This window comes from Saimiri boliviensis, chromosome 3 (genome assembly GCF_048565385.1).
Source record: "Saimiri boliviensis isolate mSaiBol1 chromosome 3, mSaiBol1.pri, whole genome shotgun sequence".
In the NCBI taxonomy this organism is placed as follows: domain Eukaryota; kingdom Metazoa; phylum Chordata; class Mammalia; order Primates; family Cebidae; genus Saimiri; species Saimiri boliviensis.
Genome location: NC_133451.1, coordinates 85,440,456 through 85,457,627, shown reverse-complemented (window position 1 = coordinate 85,457,627; position 17,172 = coordinate 85,440,456). Strand labels below are relative to the sequence as shown.

The 17,172-nt window shown below is 32.3% G+C and overlaps 1 protein-coding gene and 1 pseudogene across 2 annotated transcripts in view; one reads left to right on the top strand and one right to left on the bottom strand.

The window, feature by feature from the left end:
- The window catches only part of GRID2 (glutamate ionotropic receptor delta type subunit 2), a 1,500,723-nt gene that overhangs the window by 1,308,413 nt on the left and 175,138 nt on the right, over positions 1–17,172 (bottom strand). The window lies entirely within an intron of this gene.
- On the top strand, positions 10,386–11,314 carry LOC104650726 (TIMELESS-interacting protein pseudogene; annotated as a pseudogene).

The window sequence follows — 17,172 nt, the reverse complement described above, 5'->3', positions numbered from 1 at the left end:
TCTGCAATTTACCATAAGTTGTTTATTGTGCAATAGGAAGAAAATATAAGCAAATAGAAAGATAAAATATAAATGAACAATACTAGCTTAGCAACTTCTATTTCATGTATTTTTTATTCCATTCTATTATCGTTTTTATTTTTAGATAGATATTGGAGTTTATGTTTCAATTGTATGGATTTCTCAATATGAACATTTATGGTTAATGATGTGAAACAGGCATCATTTGTTGGTATTTTAAATTTGTTTCTTCTGTTTTTTCTTAAAGATTAATACTGAAAATTTTAAGAGAATCATCCATAAATGCTTTATTTGGGGACATTGGGGAAGACTACCTCCGAAGAAATCCCCCATAAATCTCATGCTGAGATGGAACTGTTCCAATAAGGGATTTCATACTGGGAATTCAGAATCAGCATTTCATTTTTCCCCATGTTAATAAATGTACCACAGTAATTATTCCACACTACTACTTCAATATGATAAAGTAATAGTCTAATGGAGGTGAGCACAATAAACCAAGGTAAAGTAACTATCCAGAGTCTAAATCATCTTGGGAACATAATGGCTTCAACATGCTGTTCACCTCAATAAAGCATTCGTTCATTTGCTATTCAGCTTAATAAAGCCTAATAATAAATATACTAAACTGATCAGAGCAGAATGCTACAAAAGGGCTCATAAAATGAACAAATATTATAAGCACATAAGAAAACTGGCATTCCCGTTTTTACAAATCAATTAAGATACCTATAATTTGTTCTTCTAACTATTTCTGTGTGTGCATTCCGAATTAATCTTGATCACCCACCATCCTCACAAACCTACGCCATCCAAATGCATCTTTTAACTTTGAATAAGATACACTTTACAAACAGGCAGATTATATTTTTACATATTTTCTATATTATTAATTTCCACTGAATAGAGAATATAGAGCTAAAAAGCTTTAATGATATAATCTATTCCTACAAAACACGAGTAGCAGAATTCATCGTTCCAAATGAAATTCTTCCACAGCAACACTACAGTTAAATAAGTTATTTTACCAAAAAGTGACCGCTGTGACTAAGTTTAAGAAAATATATTTTTAGTCTTCTTAGTTGGAACACTTCCTCTTATGAAAAAGTAGCTCCCAAAATGCAAAGGCTTCTTCAATTTTAAATTTTGATGAATTTAACAGAAGAACAGTTTTACTCTGCGTGAAATCATTTACTTTCTTTTCTTTTTCTTTTTTTTTTTTTTTCTTTTTGTTTTTTAGACAAAGTCTGGCTCTATTGCCCAGGATGGAGGGCAGTGGCACAGTCTCAGCTCACTGCAACCTCCGCCTCCCAGGCTCAAGCAATTCTCCTGCTTCAGCTCTCTGAGCAGCTGAGATTACAGGCACACACCACCATGCCTGGCTAGTTTTCATATTTTTAGAAGAGACAGGGTTTCACAATGTTGGCCAGGCTGGTCTTGAACTCCTGACCTCAGGTGATTCACCTGTCTTGGCCTCCCAAGTGGTGGGATTACAGGAGTGAGCCACCATGCCCAGCCCTCATTTACTTTCAATAATAAACAAATTAAATGAATCACTTCATCATTGTTCAAAGACAACTAAACTTGTACCATAATATGATTTTTTTTTTGTTATTGTTGTTACATGGAGATTTTCCTCTGCACCAATCAAAGGGTACAATAATTTTGAGGAATATTGTTACAAAATTGAGATTTTGATCAGATATGTGTCTAAATATGCTTTTGCTATATCTAATTATATAATTTTGATTTCTTAAATAACATTTAGGACATGAATATTTTTTAAATATCTGAATGAATATAATTGTTTTTGTTGAGTTTTTAAGTTAAAATGGTTTCATTTAAAAAATTATATTGTTATCAACCGTACACTGAAATGTAAACTTCCTAAATCTGCATATTTATCACTGCTGTTTGTAATTACAGTAGAAGTGGTAACTATTTACATCATATTTTGTTTATTCACAGGGAGTATTTTTGGGGACAGTAAGGTTCTCTGAGACCTTACCTACCACCTACCCATGCACCATGTTCTATACTTATGGGCGATATAATCATCCCAACAATACTATGTGAAATGTACTATCATTAGGTATGCTTGTGGTATAAATTGGGTGAGCTCTATTGTCCTGCTGTAGTTTCAGACAAGCACAAAGAGGTTCTTGAGACTTCTTGGGCAGAGTTTTCTTAGAATTTCTATTCCCCAAAGAAGTCAAATCTTGCCTTTATTTTTAAGAATTTAAATGTTATTAAATAAAATATGATCTTACTAGTTTATAAAATGCAATATGCAAATAAAAACATTTAGATATTTTTAAAATTTGTAATTTTTAAAATTTGACACCATCTTTCAACTCTGTGTGTGTGTGCGTGTGAATGTGTGTGTGCGTGCGTGTGTGTCTGTGTGTGAGTGTGTGTATGTCTGTGCTTCTAGGATATGTACATTCATGTTAGGAATTACATAGGTTTGAAATGATAACTTACATAAAATTTTTCTTTTCACCTTTTGTCATTTAACAACATATAAATGTTTGTATGTGTCTAAACCCTTTTAATAATTATCACTTAAGTGACAGCATAAAATATCCTTCAAATAACTGTCCTTAAATCTACCTAATTATTCCCATAAGATTACGTTAACTTTACTCCATTTGTTATTGTAATTAGTATCACAATAAACTTTATGTTTATAGTTTTTATTTTTAAATTTCATTTCCTGCTCTTTCTCCAGGATTTATCAGACCTGGGCTTGCAAAGTGCAGAATCCTGAGCTCAAGGTGATTTCTCACTTCTCCTTCAGTAGCAGAAGGTATGTTCTTTTACCCTTCCTCAGAATTAAACTTTCTTTCATTAAGTCCCATGGTCAGCATGCCTACCCTAGAGACAGAAGGGTTTTCTTTACATTTTGACCTCAGAATCAGTGGAATTTTGCCTTGCTTCTGGAGATGAGTTTGTTTCCCAATTCCCAGGAACTTAAAGAGTTTGCTTCATATGAGAGTCTGGAAAAGTAGTGCGAGCTTCCCAGTGATCCATCAGCAATTATCTCCTTCATGCCTGCACCAGTAGTGGGGCTTACTCTGATGTCCTGCCATACCCCAAATCCTTCTAAAAAGCACCCAGTGGAGGCATAAGAAGATGAACTGTGAATGAGTGCTAAGTTTCCTTGTAACTGGATCTCTGCTATTTGAAAGTGACATACTGGGAAGTTGATTTATATGTCTGCCTTGTGATCTCAGCTCTTCAGTGGGTTGCATAATATTTATAACTTTGTCAAATATTCAGCTTTTTCTCAGTGGTGGCTAGAACCTGTGTCCTCTTGTAACTTTTCATATCCCAAAAAGAAACGTAATAATTTAGCCAAACTTTTGACAGGAATTGAATATTAGATTATAACACATTATTCCTTTAGAGAAAGTGTAGCACTCGTGCAATGACTACATATAAGAATCAGGATATCAGTATTAAAAATTCCATCAGTGAATTTGTCAACAGAATCAACACAGTTGGGGCAGTGAACCTGAATCTGAATCAAAGGAAGTGCTACAAACTGAAACAGAAAGAGGAAAAACATAGCCGGGCACGGTGGCTCAAGCCTGTAATCCCAGCACTTTGGGAGGCCGAGGCGGGTGGATCACGAGGTCAAGAGATCAAGACCATCCTGGTCAACATGGTGAAACCCCGTCTCCACTAAAAATACAAAAAATTAGCTGGGCATGGTGGCACTTGCCTGTAATCCCAACTACTCAGGAGGCTGAGGCAGGAGAATTGCCTGAACCCAGGAGGCGGAGGTTGAGGTGAGCCTGGGTAACAAGAGTTTCAACTCTGTCTCAAAAAAAAAAAAAAAAAAGAAAGAAAGAAAGAGGAAAAACAAAAAGTAAATAAATCAGAATATCCAAAAGTGATAGGGCAATTTCAAATGTTGTAACATATACGAAATTGTTTTCTTAGAGGAGAAGAGCAGTAGGTGGAAAAAATATTTGGACAGAAAATGATCAAGAATTTCATAAAATCAATGAAAGTCAAAAACAAAACACAGAAAAATGCCATTCCAAGAATGCAAGATAACACTATTTAGCAGGAAAAAATAATAATAAAAAAAGAACAAACGTTTAATAACTCAGGAACACTTAGAGAAAACACTGATAAAGTTGAAACCAAAAGACAAAGAGAAAAATCATCAAGCTAGCAAGGGTGAGGAAATCAGAGAAGTGGGATATAGTATATAGAAGAATAAAAATAAAATACAGAGCATACTGCTAATTATAAATTCTTGCAAGACAAAAACAATGTAGTGATTTCTTGGATATGTTGAGAATACTAAACGAAAATCACATTCATCCCACAGGGTATTATCTAGTGGACATATCTTTCAAAAATCAAAAGAAAATGAAAAAATTGACAAAAACTTGAGAGATTTCAATGTCAGAAGACCTGATCTAGTAACAGTATTAATATCTCAGCAGAAAGATTATAATATCAGATCGAAATTTGAATTTGTGCAAAGAAATAAGGAGAAGGTAAAAACAAAGGTAACTCTAAAATGTATCATATTAAAATTAAATGTTTAAATTAAAATACATGAAATAATGTAATACCTATGTGTCTATTTAAAGAAACTTGAAAATAAATTTAGGTCCAAAAAATTAGATTCAAATTAAACTTTCTGTTTAAATGAAAGAAATCAATGAAATATAAATGAGAAAAACAACAGGAAAATCAATTAAAATAAAGTTATTTGGAAAGAGCAAAAACAGTATATCTCTAGCCAGATAGCTCACAACAAAAGAGAAAACGTGCAAATCACAAATATCAGGAATAAAAGAGAAGCTATCCTACAGACATTAACAGGATAAGAAAGGAAGAATATAAGCAAATGTATATCAATATATTTGATAATTTATACAAAATAAACACAAAAAATCTAATGAAGAAAAGCCATTATTAAATGTGTCTTTGGGGTCATACTATATATCCATATCCCCGAGCTGTACCATTGCACCAAAATATAATATTAAAAATTTCTTAAAGATGTTAAGCATCTTTTCATATACCTATAAGCCATTCGGATCTCTTCTTGGAGAAATCTCTTCTATTCCATTTGGATCTCTTCTTGGAGAAATCTCTTCTATTAAAGTCCTTTATCTATTTTTATTTGGATTATGTTTTCTGCTTTAGTTGTAGGAGTTCCTTATATATTTTGGATATTAATCCCTTATAAGACATATGATTTCCAAGTATTTTCCTCCATTCCATTGGTTGCCTTTTTACTCTGTTGATTGTTACTCTTCTTATTCCTTCTATATTATCTGTGTTTGCGTGTGTGTATGTGTGTGTGTGTGTGTGTGTGTGAGAGAGAGAGAGAGAGAGAGAAAGAAAGAAAGAAAAAAAGAGATTTATAAGGCTATTTTATATCATTTTTTGAAAGAACAGAATGTAAACAAATTTCAGCAAACATAAGTATTAATCTGGTTTTACATGTCAAATTAGAAAATGTTATGTTAAAATTTCAATTTTTATTATATTTATGTATATGACAAGGAATATATAAAAAGAAAAATGTATGAAACTCAATTTATAGAAAATATGAGGCTCATGAATGATGTGCCACTTTATTTTTATTTTTTATGCTATATACCCAAGGGCATGATATTATATTAATTACTTTTTTAACTAAGTGCTTCTAATGGGAAGATAAAGGCGATTACCAGTCAGCTATCTTTAGTTTTTAAATGGTTAAAAAAATAAAACTAATTTTAAGGTTACTTTTTTTTTTCATTATAAGCATAATATAATGGCTGAAATGTTGAATCGGCAAGTTTATGTTATGGAGACTAAAGTTTACAAATAGAGACCAGAGGTCAGGTAATCTAATTTGATTGTTAATGGGATCCCATTAGCATAGTTTTCTTGGTGGATTTCACAAATTTCATCATTTTTGTTATCTACTGTATATTTACATGATTAGTTTTCACTATATTCATTATTTCTGCAATTCCAAATCATGTTTCCAGGCCCAGAAAATTTTAGAAAGCTATTTATGTAAAATTCCATGGGTCAGACACACAAACATAAGATTAATACAGAATAGATGATACACCGACTTATGCAAAGTTGGAAGCTCAAAATTCTCAAGCATGTCTTTATACCTTTTTATTATAGATAATTTTGCAAATTTTTTTCTCTTCCTCTTTCTTTTTCTTTCTTTTTTTTTTTTTTTGAGTCTCATTCCACATTCCATCACCCAGGCTGGAGTGGTGCAGTGGCGTGATCTCGGCTCACTGCAACATCTGCCTCCCAGGTTCAAGTGATTCTCCTGCCTCACCCTACTGAGTAGCTGGAACTACAGGTGTGTGCCACCATGTCCAGCTATTTTTGTATTTTTAGTAGAAACAGAGTTTCACCATGTTGGGCAAGCTGATCTCGATCTCCTGACTTCAGGTGATCCACACACCTGGGCCTCCCAATGTACTGGGATTACAGTTATGATCCACCAGGACTGGCCTATTTTTCCTCTTAGTAATAGTCCTGAATTATATACATACATATATATATATATATATATATACACACATACGCACACACACACACATATATATATATATATACATGCACTATAAATATACGTACACACACACACCATATGTATAAGGCCAATATAAATAATAAATAAAAGTCATGTAAGCAAATATATTTATTCAATTATAAATATTTAAACATTCTCACTGATTCTTCTCCAATCCCCTATTGTCAACCTCCAAGTTTAGGTTGCTTCATCCATCTTTAAGTATATTTTCCATAAATGTCCTCAAGCTATAAGTAATATCAAAAATAAGAGTAGTGATGATAGTAATAGAATAAAAACAACAATAACAAAATGACTTGCCTGTAGCAGCCACTTAAATATTTGTTTAATAAATAGAAATTCTTAAATGTATGGTAAGCATCATGATTAGATCTCTACATGAAGTTTTCTATGTAATCCTCCATATTGAATATTTCCACATAATATGAAACAAACATTTTCATTAATCTGATTTTACATATGAGAAATTATAATGCATAATAATATAAAATAGCTTGACTTAAGATCATAGATAAAAAGTGGTAAATATGAGATTTAGATCAAGCATATGCAACTCCATATCTCATAAGTCATACCTGTATGGTACTTCTTCATATGAAGCTCTTCATAATCATCCTACTATCTCAATACCTACTGAACCAGACCCGGAAGTTTTAGTCTGAATCTTAGTCTCTCCATTAGCTTATTCGGATGTACCTCTTCTGATTTTTATGCCATGTGCTGCTTTATTCAAAAGGTTTTGTATAAAATATACAAAACTATGTTGGCTTTGCATAGAATATTGAATGTGTCTCGCCGTCTTCCTAAACCATCATCATTTTGAATCTGTTTGGAACCATTAATCTTTCAGAAACTCTTCTCTGAATACTCCATGAAGATGTGGTCCCTGAATATTCACAATTCCTATAATATTGTATATCTCTCTTATATGCAGCATGTAATAAAGTATATTACTGCTGGGGTTTCTGGAAGTTGGAAGTTATGTTTTATCTTTAACTTCTTTTTATAATTACTAACTTTCTTCAAGTGAATTACTGAATCATTATGCAGCTTGGTTGAGGCATTTTGGTGTCTTGCCTGTAGCAGTAATCTTTAAATAACCAACTCTAGATGTATCAGGTATTATCTTTGTGACTTTGGGTTGGTTACTAAAACTCTATATGTTAAATTCATCTCTATATAATGGAACAAATAGTAGTATATTACTCAGCAGGCAATTGTGCAGACTGAGTAAATAAAAATGTGCAAAGCATTTATAACAATATCTATCACATATTAAGAACTAACAAATACAATTACTATAAATGAATAAAAACATTGAATATAGCAACTATTGTAAGTTAAAAATGTTCCCTATCAATTTGTAATATTTATTCTTCCCCCTCCATCTTTCCACCGTAGATTTCCACTTTGTTCTGTCACAGTGTGAATAAAAACATACCAATTTGGGAGTGATTGGTTTTACAAGTTAGGTTATGTGAAGAGAATCTTGCTTTATCATTGACATAGTTTAATCTTCTTTCATATCCCATTAGAGAGTTTACTGACTGTGCATTCTCATATGCAATATTTCCATTTCTCAAAATTCTTCAAAAATTTATAAGAAAATTTGCCACACTGTCAGATGTAGCAGGAAATGCCAATAGGGTCAGTCTACTACTTAATATTCCGAAGTGGCATTTTATTTTTTTTCTGTTGTCTGTTTACTTCCTCTATCCCTGTAGCAGCCTGAAAAGACTCCCTCTGCCTTCTAAATATGACGTTTACGATTCTGTCTTTAGTTTGGCAAACATACTCACACTTTTCGTATCTGCTTCCTCCAGATCCTATTCTCCATCATCTGACCCAGCTTGCTAATCACATTCTGAAATCTGATTGCCCTGAATTTTGTGGGTGGTATTCCTGACCCAGGATTTTACCCTAGCTTTGATCGGTCCAGTGATATTTATTCAGTAAGGAGAGCTTTAGTGCTTTTTCCAACATACATACTGACTATCTTGATAAATGAAACTGATAAAACATGATGACATCACTTGAAAGAGGAAAACTGACTCAAAACATTCAACTGGCCTCTTGTATAAATCAAAATTCTCTGGGCACTTATAAGCATGTACTTTTTTTTTTTTTTTTTTTTTTTTTTGAGACAGAGTCTCACTCTGTCACTCAGGCCTCAGGCTGGAGTGCAGTGGTGCAGTCTTGGCTCACTGCAAACTCCACCTCCTGGGATCAAGTGACTCTCCTACCTCAGCTTCCTGAGTAGTTGGGATTACAGGCACACACCACCACACCAGGCTAATTTTTGTATTTTTCAGTAGAGACAGGGTTTCACCATATTGGCCAGGCTGGTCTTGATCTGCCCGCCTCGGCCTCCCACAGTGCTGTGATTACAGGCATGAGCCATCTAGCCCGGCCAAGCTTTTACTTTTGACCAACAATGTCAGTTAAGCAGTTTGTCTAGATGTGTCTAGTGTATTCTGTCAAAACACTCCATGTATAGATACAATCCCAGGTTGCAACATATTCATATTTATAGTTTATAGATGCTGCTATTAAAAATAAATTCCAAAAGCAATGATAGATATAGAATTTAGAGAATAATGTTAATAATAAAAATAAACATTTAATATTGTACAATAATAAACTGTTTAAGTGATGTATACTGGGTTTGAATAAGGGATTAATTAGCAACATTCTCTTCCATTAGAGTTCTTTAGTTATGCATCTCTAGATTTTTTTCAGCCAGAGACAAGTCAATCACAAGCCAGAATTTAGGGACAATCTGCCCTGTGATATGATTTGATAAGACCAAATTAGCAAATAAATTCATATTGTGACCAAAATTAATCTTTTTTTATTTAAAAAAAGTGAATTTTAAGTGGGAAACTATTGTACTATCTAAAACAGTTAACAAAACTAAATGAAGTCAAATTATATTCTTATTTTCCTTTGACCAATTCAACCAGAAGGAGAAGGTGCAACAATAGAATAATTATTTTAATTTCATCGTATTTTTTATTTCAACTTTTATGTTAGATACAGGGGCACAGGTGAAGGTTTCTTATATGGGTATATTGCACCTACATACTGAGCATAGGCCCCAATAAGTAGTTTTTCAACCCATGTCCTCCTTCCTTCCTCTGCCCTCTAAGAAATCCACAGCATCTATTACTCCCATTGTTCGCATGCTTATGTCAACGTGTTCTCAAAATTTAGCTCCCCCATATAAGCGAGTACATGCAATATTTGGTTTTCTATCCCTGTGCTATTTTGCTTAGGATTATGGCCTCCAGCTCCATCCATATTGCTACAAAATACATGATTTCATTACTTTGTGATGGTTGTGTAGTATTCCATAGCATATTTACACCACATTTTCTTTTCCAATACAACACTAATGGGAATGGGAATTGATTCCATGTCTTTTCTATAACGAACAGTGCAGCAATGAACAGACAAATTCATGTGTCTCTTCAGCGTAATGATTGACACAAATAAATTGAAAAACTTTCTATGCTCAAGGATTGAAAGAATCAACATTGTTAAAATGGCAATACTTCCCAAGGTAATTTACAGATTCTATGCTATTTCTGCAAAACTACCTACATCATTCTTTAAATAATAAGAAAAATAACTTATAAAATTCATATGGAACCAAAAAAGAGCCTGAATAGCTAAAGCAATCCTAAGCAAAAAAAACGAAGCTGGAGGCATCACACTACCTAACTTTAATCTACACACTACAAGGCTTACTGATGAAAATAGTATGGTACGAATTCCTGAGTCTCGCGAGAGGAGCGCTTAGTTTGCACGCGGGGATCCGCGCTGTGGCGCTTGTCTTCTGGGTGTGGTGAGAGCTGGCTGGCAGAGGAAAAGATGCTAGAACGAGAGGAGAATGGATTGATTGACGTACCAGATTATGAGCATGTAGAAGATGAAATTTTTCCTCCTTTCCCACCTCCAGCCTCTCCAGAGAGACAAGATGGTGAAGGAGCTGAGCCTGATGAAGATTAATTTCAGAGAGAGGACTTCCAGCCTTATGGCATGTATTTGATAAGGCAGAATTCAAAGGTAAAGGTCATGAGGCTGAAGACTTGAAGACACTAATCAGACACATGGAGCATTGGGCACATAGACTATTCCCTATACTGCAGTTTGAGGATTTTATTGACAGAGTTGAATACCTGGGAAGTAAAAAGGAAGTTCAGACATGTTTAAAACGAATTTGATTTGATCTTCCTATTTTACATGAAGATTTTGTTAGTAATAATGGTGAAGTTATGGAAAATAATGAACATGATGTAACTGCTAGTGAATTAGATCCCTTTTTGAAAAACTCATCTGAAAGTGAGATGTTTGCTTCTCAATCAAGTAAAAGCCTAACAGAAGAGCAACAATACAGAACTGAGAGAAATAAACAGCTGGCCTTGGAAAGAAGGCAGGCAAAGCTGCTGAGTAATAGTCAGTCCCTAGGAAATGATATATTAATGAACATACCCAGGGCACAGACAGTTGAAGAGCTTAATACGGATGAGGATCAAAAGGAGGAGTCAAATGGATTAAAAGAAGAGATTCTAGACAATTCATGTAATCATACTAATACTTTAAATGTAGAGGAGGAATTAAAATTAGGGGAAACACTGCTGGACCAATCTTAAAAATGTGCAACAGTAACTTGATGCTTCATCCAGAAATACTGCTGAAGCTGGTTAGGTTTCCATTAAGAGAAAATGTGTCTGTTAACTCACCATCCTGCAAGCTTGGTGTTACTATGCATTTTTCTTCTTTGAGTGAAAATCTTTAGGTAGTAAAACATTTTTACAGATTATTGTTTAAAATCTGGTAATCTGCTATTTGTTTATAATTATGCTTGTCCCTTTAGTTAAATCTGTTCTCTTTAGTGTTTGTTTTTATGTAGGTATTTCTTCATAAAATGATTAGTTGGTAATGAGCAGTTTCTTCTGCTGCTCATCGGTTATTGAATGCTTTGTTTTCACTAATTTTGGGTGGTTTTGTTTTTGTTTTTTACTGCTCCTTGTAGAGCAGGGCTAACCCATGGACAGTGTACCCAGAGTAGCCTGGGTGAAGTTTTAACATGTACATATATATTGAATATTAATATCAATTTTTTTCAAGGAAGTAAAAATTATCTTAAAAGCTAAAAAAAAAAGAAAAAGAAAATAGTATGGTACTAGTACAAAAACAGACATATAGACTAATGGAACAGAATCAAAAACTCAGGAATAAAGCTTCGCACTTTCAACCATCTGATTTTCAACAAGACTCCCTATTCAATAAATGGTGCTGAGATAATTGGCTAGTCATATGCAGTAGAATGAAACTAGAGAATCATTTAAATAGTGTCTGTGTTCAAGTAAATTCCTTATTATCATTCTATTAAGTGAACACTTACCCTGGAGTAATTACCTCTACCTTTTTCTTTCCATAACTGCACAAAATAGAAGAGTAATACTTTTCTACTTCCACCAAGTTTAAGGGTACTTTATAAGATTATAAAAAAATTGGAAGACTGTTAAGATGTATAACATTAAAGATAATAAACAATTTTCTCAAGATCTTTGGTTTAATTAAACTTTCAACTTTATGTACTTGTTAATACCAACTATATTAATTCTGGCTTACCATGTTTATGTTGTTTACACATTCACCCTATCTCACTGACCTCAGAAATTTAACTCTGTATTTAGAGGTGCTTCCACTGTATTGAGATCATACTTACTACCCTTGTCAGCATGTAGACCACAGAGATGTCACAAAACTAGATACTAGCAAGAATAGTCAAATGAGTAGTCTCAAAAGCTGAACAACAGAGTTGACAATTTCCTAAGAGCTACAATGAAGCAGAAGGGGAGCACAGTGAGCAAGGGTTAGCTATAATCACAGGTAGATGAAATAGAGATTTTGAAGAAAGCTAAAGGAAAAGAAGACTGCAGTAGATTGAGTGATGGACCCCCAAAAGATATGCCCACATCTTAATTTCTGTAACCTGTGAATGTTAGGCTACTTAGAAAAAGAGTAATTGCAGATGTAATTAAGGTTAGAACCTTGGGAGACCACAAGTCAAGAAAAGACAGTGCAGCCAAAAGAAGCCAGAAAAGACAACATATTCTCCCTAGAGCCCTGTATGGAGCATAGCCCTGCCAAGTTTGAATTTTGGACTTGTAGCCTTGAGACCTGTGAGATAATACATTTCTGTTATTAGAAGCCACCAAATTTGTGGTAATTTGGTACAACAACCTCAGGAAACTAAGACAGGCACTGTGATAAGAAAAACACCTCATAATTTTCCTGGGGTTCTTGATGATGAGCTTATCCATACTAGTAGAATATGTTTCCTACTAAGGAGAAAAATTTTAAAATGTTATTATGTTTCAACACCATATTGAATAAAGTAAACTATTAATCTCATGCAAATTTATGAAAATAAAATTAGATTAATGATTACTTGTGATTATCATAAGGAATGACATTCACTTGAAGCAAGGAAAGTTATGTAAGTTATTTCTTATTCCATTCCTTCCTTTCTAGATACTGATGGTTTCTTATGATTTTACTCTAACATATTCATATTAAACATACGTTTTAGTAGAATTTAGAAAATACATGCATTTTTTGATAAGAATAACAATTATTTGTACTAATTATTACATGGAAATTTGTAAGAAAGCTAATCAGAAAAGAAAATATGTTCCAAAATAATAAAAATAATAATACTCAATATGTAATAAACAATTTTAAGCTGGGAATTACAATGTCTCAAAAAATCACATTCCTATAAACTACTGTTAAAACAATTTACAAAATGCTTTAATAATATTTGATATTTATTTGAATATTCTCTGTACTCACTCCAACATAATATGTCTCCCATTGCCTCTCTATTGTCTCTAAAGTCCAGATCAAGTCTGTCTCCTTACATGTTTCCAGCTAACTGAAGCCCACAGAAGTCTCCACTGTTTGAATTAATTTATATAATTAATTTAATGTATCATTTCAGGTATTTTGTTCCTATTGATCAATTAAACTATTTCCTGATTCACCAAATAAAATTAAAAGGTCTGAAGAATACTCCACAATAAACAGCAACTTTATAAGCTATATCTTTTGTTTTCAAAATCTGGCTCTGCTTTTCTATGTGAACTGTATCTGTGCCTTGGATTTTCCATATGTAAAATAAGGAGAATAATCAAATCTAAAAATATGTAAGTCATTTAAATAGACCAATACTGAGGTGTTATAAATTACTACATTTTTGTTGATTGATATAGTTAAAAAAAATCCAAATAAACACATTTTGTAAAACTTTCTCTAGAAAACATAGACATTTTTTCATTCATATACCACAGTTTGTAGTAGGTAAAATGTTATTATGAATTAGACTTGGACCATTCTAACAGTTTACCATTTGTAGTACACTAAATCCATGTTAGCAGAGCAAGGACTAAGGAGGACTGCATATCTTAACTTAAAAAAAAATAAAAATAAATAAATAAATAAAATTATTTCCATAGCTTGCACAAACTAAACTTGAAGTCCACTAATATATCATAATTATAAACAAGGTGTAATGTTTCCCACCATTATTGTTGTTCTGAAATCACTACATTGTTTAATAAATCTTGATCAATAACTACAAATATTTAAATTGCATTGTTTTTTCAACTGCTTATATGAGATACTTTCACTGTAATGATTATGACAATGTGATGGTCCTCAGAAATGCAGCCACAATGTAGTACAATGTTGTAGCAAGTCAGCTCAACAAAGGAAATTCATAAATCCTGAGAAATCTTTGAAGATGGCACACTGGGCCTTGAACAGTAGCATTTTATCCTTATAAAGAATTCCTGTGAGTGCTCCCAGGCAAAATTACCATTATTAGCAAACATTTCAGATATGGAGATGTGGAAAGAAAATTGACTATAAATTTGAAACACTACATTGGGTACAAAAGGAAGAGAATGTCTGAAGAGATAAGGTGGAAAACTATAAAGGAAAAAAATGATGTCAGATATATTTTAAAATATGGCCAAGGTAAACCATTTACTTAAGAATGTTGTAGAAGTATGATCACAGCATGGTGATCAAAATTATTTCATACTTTTGCTTTGGTAATGAAGGTCGTAAAGAACCTGTTTTCAATGGCCTTCAAAAAATATGTAAAATAAAATCATCTGAAAGAGTTTTGATGTAAAGCACACAGCTCCACAGTGTTAGGGAAAACACCAAAGAAAAATGTATGAACAGCTTTATGATGATATTTTAAAGACAGGTTAAGCTATCTCCTACCATTAAGATGGATAACTAATTTATTAAGCACATCCACTCATACTACTAAAATGCAATTTTATGGAGATCAAGTAAACAATGCCTTTTCAGAACTAAGTTTAAAATACAAAAATTAACTTATGGGGTAAAGCCACTGACTACTTCCAAACAGTCAGATTAAGAAGCTTTCTTGGTGCTATGCTATAAAGTAACTTACATTTTTTTTTTTTTTTTTTTTTTTTTAGTTATGTTTAGCTTAGGCAGGAGCGACAAAGAGGAAGAGCACTAGAAGAAAAGTCTACTGCACAAATAAAAGATTGGTGGTAAAGAAAATCAAAGATACGGTAATTGTAGTAACATTGTAGGTATTAATCTATAATATTGAATGGGATACAATCAATTTTTAATGTTATTTAGATTAATTTTATAGGTAGTTGCTTCATTTGCCTATGAGGTCATTTAATCAACAAATATTTCTTGAATTTATACTATCTAGGGTTTATCATGTTCTTTAAAACATGTAACTCTTATATAGCACCAAGAACACATTTTATGACATATTTATTCAATTTGTGTATCTCTATGTGTGTGATTATGTGTGAATACACATATTTTTATATATATTTTTATGTATTGATATACATATATTAACATAATTAATATAATGTGTAAATATTAAACAGGATATATAAATATATAAAAATATACACCCTGTTTAATAGATGTACATTTGTGTCCAAATAATATTTCTCTCAAAAATATGGTTTACTGTATTTCTTTTTTTAAAAAATAATATATATATTAAAACCAAATATAGCTCAGGGTATTTATTTAAGGAACAGCCAAAAATAGATTTGTGTGTTGTGCTCATATGCCCTAGAGTGTTAAAGTGATAAATGGTGACTATGATGCATAGATTCAATATTACAGATATTCAAGTATAAACTGACACAATCAAGCATACTGTCTCTGGCTCAGTAATCACTGAACAGTATTTGGGAAACCTAAAGTAAACCATGACAGTAATATGCCAAAAACTGGGTCACTGGAACCTGTATCTGTAAACTTCAAAGATGTGTCTGTCCATTTATTCTAAGCTAAATGACTTATTTTAGATTCAGATTGCAACTCTCTCCACAGTAATACTAAAATACGGTTAACCATTGAGACCTTATGTATCTGTATCTTTGCGGAAAGTAAGTGCTGCATTAGCAAACCAAAACAGTTATAGTTTAAAAAAATATATTGCGCTACAGTTTTCAAGTACCTGCACTGCTGATTATGACAAAACATTCTTCCATGCTTAAAAGATTTAAGTACATCTTCATACATCTAACAATACTAAGCAAATATACACACACACACACACACAAACACACACACAAGAAGATAAATCAAATAGTTTAATCATCTGCTTTTGCAAATGATTTTCCCCAAGAATGAGTGTTTTATAATGATAACCTTTCATTTCATTTTTCTTTGCACACTCCACCACTCAGTAAAGTATGTATTATTTCAACTATATTAGCCTTATAAATTAAAGATAGAAAAATCACATTTCATTCCTAAATGAATTTCACTGTGTATTTTTAAAATTCCATCTGTATGCAACACCACATTTGAAACACCCAGATTTGAATATATGTTTAAATAGTAATTAAAATCATTATGTAATATATGTAATATTTTTAAGAATATAGCTTTAAATGCTATGTTATTTAGAAAAATGTATCAATTTTTTTTTCTTTAGTTAGTGGTTATAAGTAGAATCTGAGTTATATATAAATTTTCATTTGCTACTGGTAAAATATTTTATTATTTTAATCATTTTAACTAGTGAAAATGACTGAATAAGCAAAGCAACACAGTGTGAAGTATATCTAATCATATAACAACTTTAATCAAAATACTATAATTCAATATTTACATCTGTATGTCCTTACACAAGTTATATAAACCTCACCCTATATGCCACAGTTTCATCCTCTATCGAGAGTATAAGAATCTACTACCTTAGATTGTTGTGGTGATTAAATCAGACAATATTTTTTAAACTTTTAGAAAATTATCTTCTGTTTGATGCAAAAGAGCAACGAGTTTCTTAAATCAGTAGCATTTCTATACACTAACAACAAACTATCCAGAAAAGATTAAGAATACATTTTCATTTGCAATAGCTACAGCAAAATAAAGTAAAATATTATACTTAGGAATAAACGTCACCAAGGAGGTAAAAGATCTGTAAACTAAAAACTACAAAATAATGATGAAAGAAGTTGAAG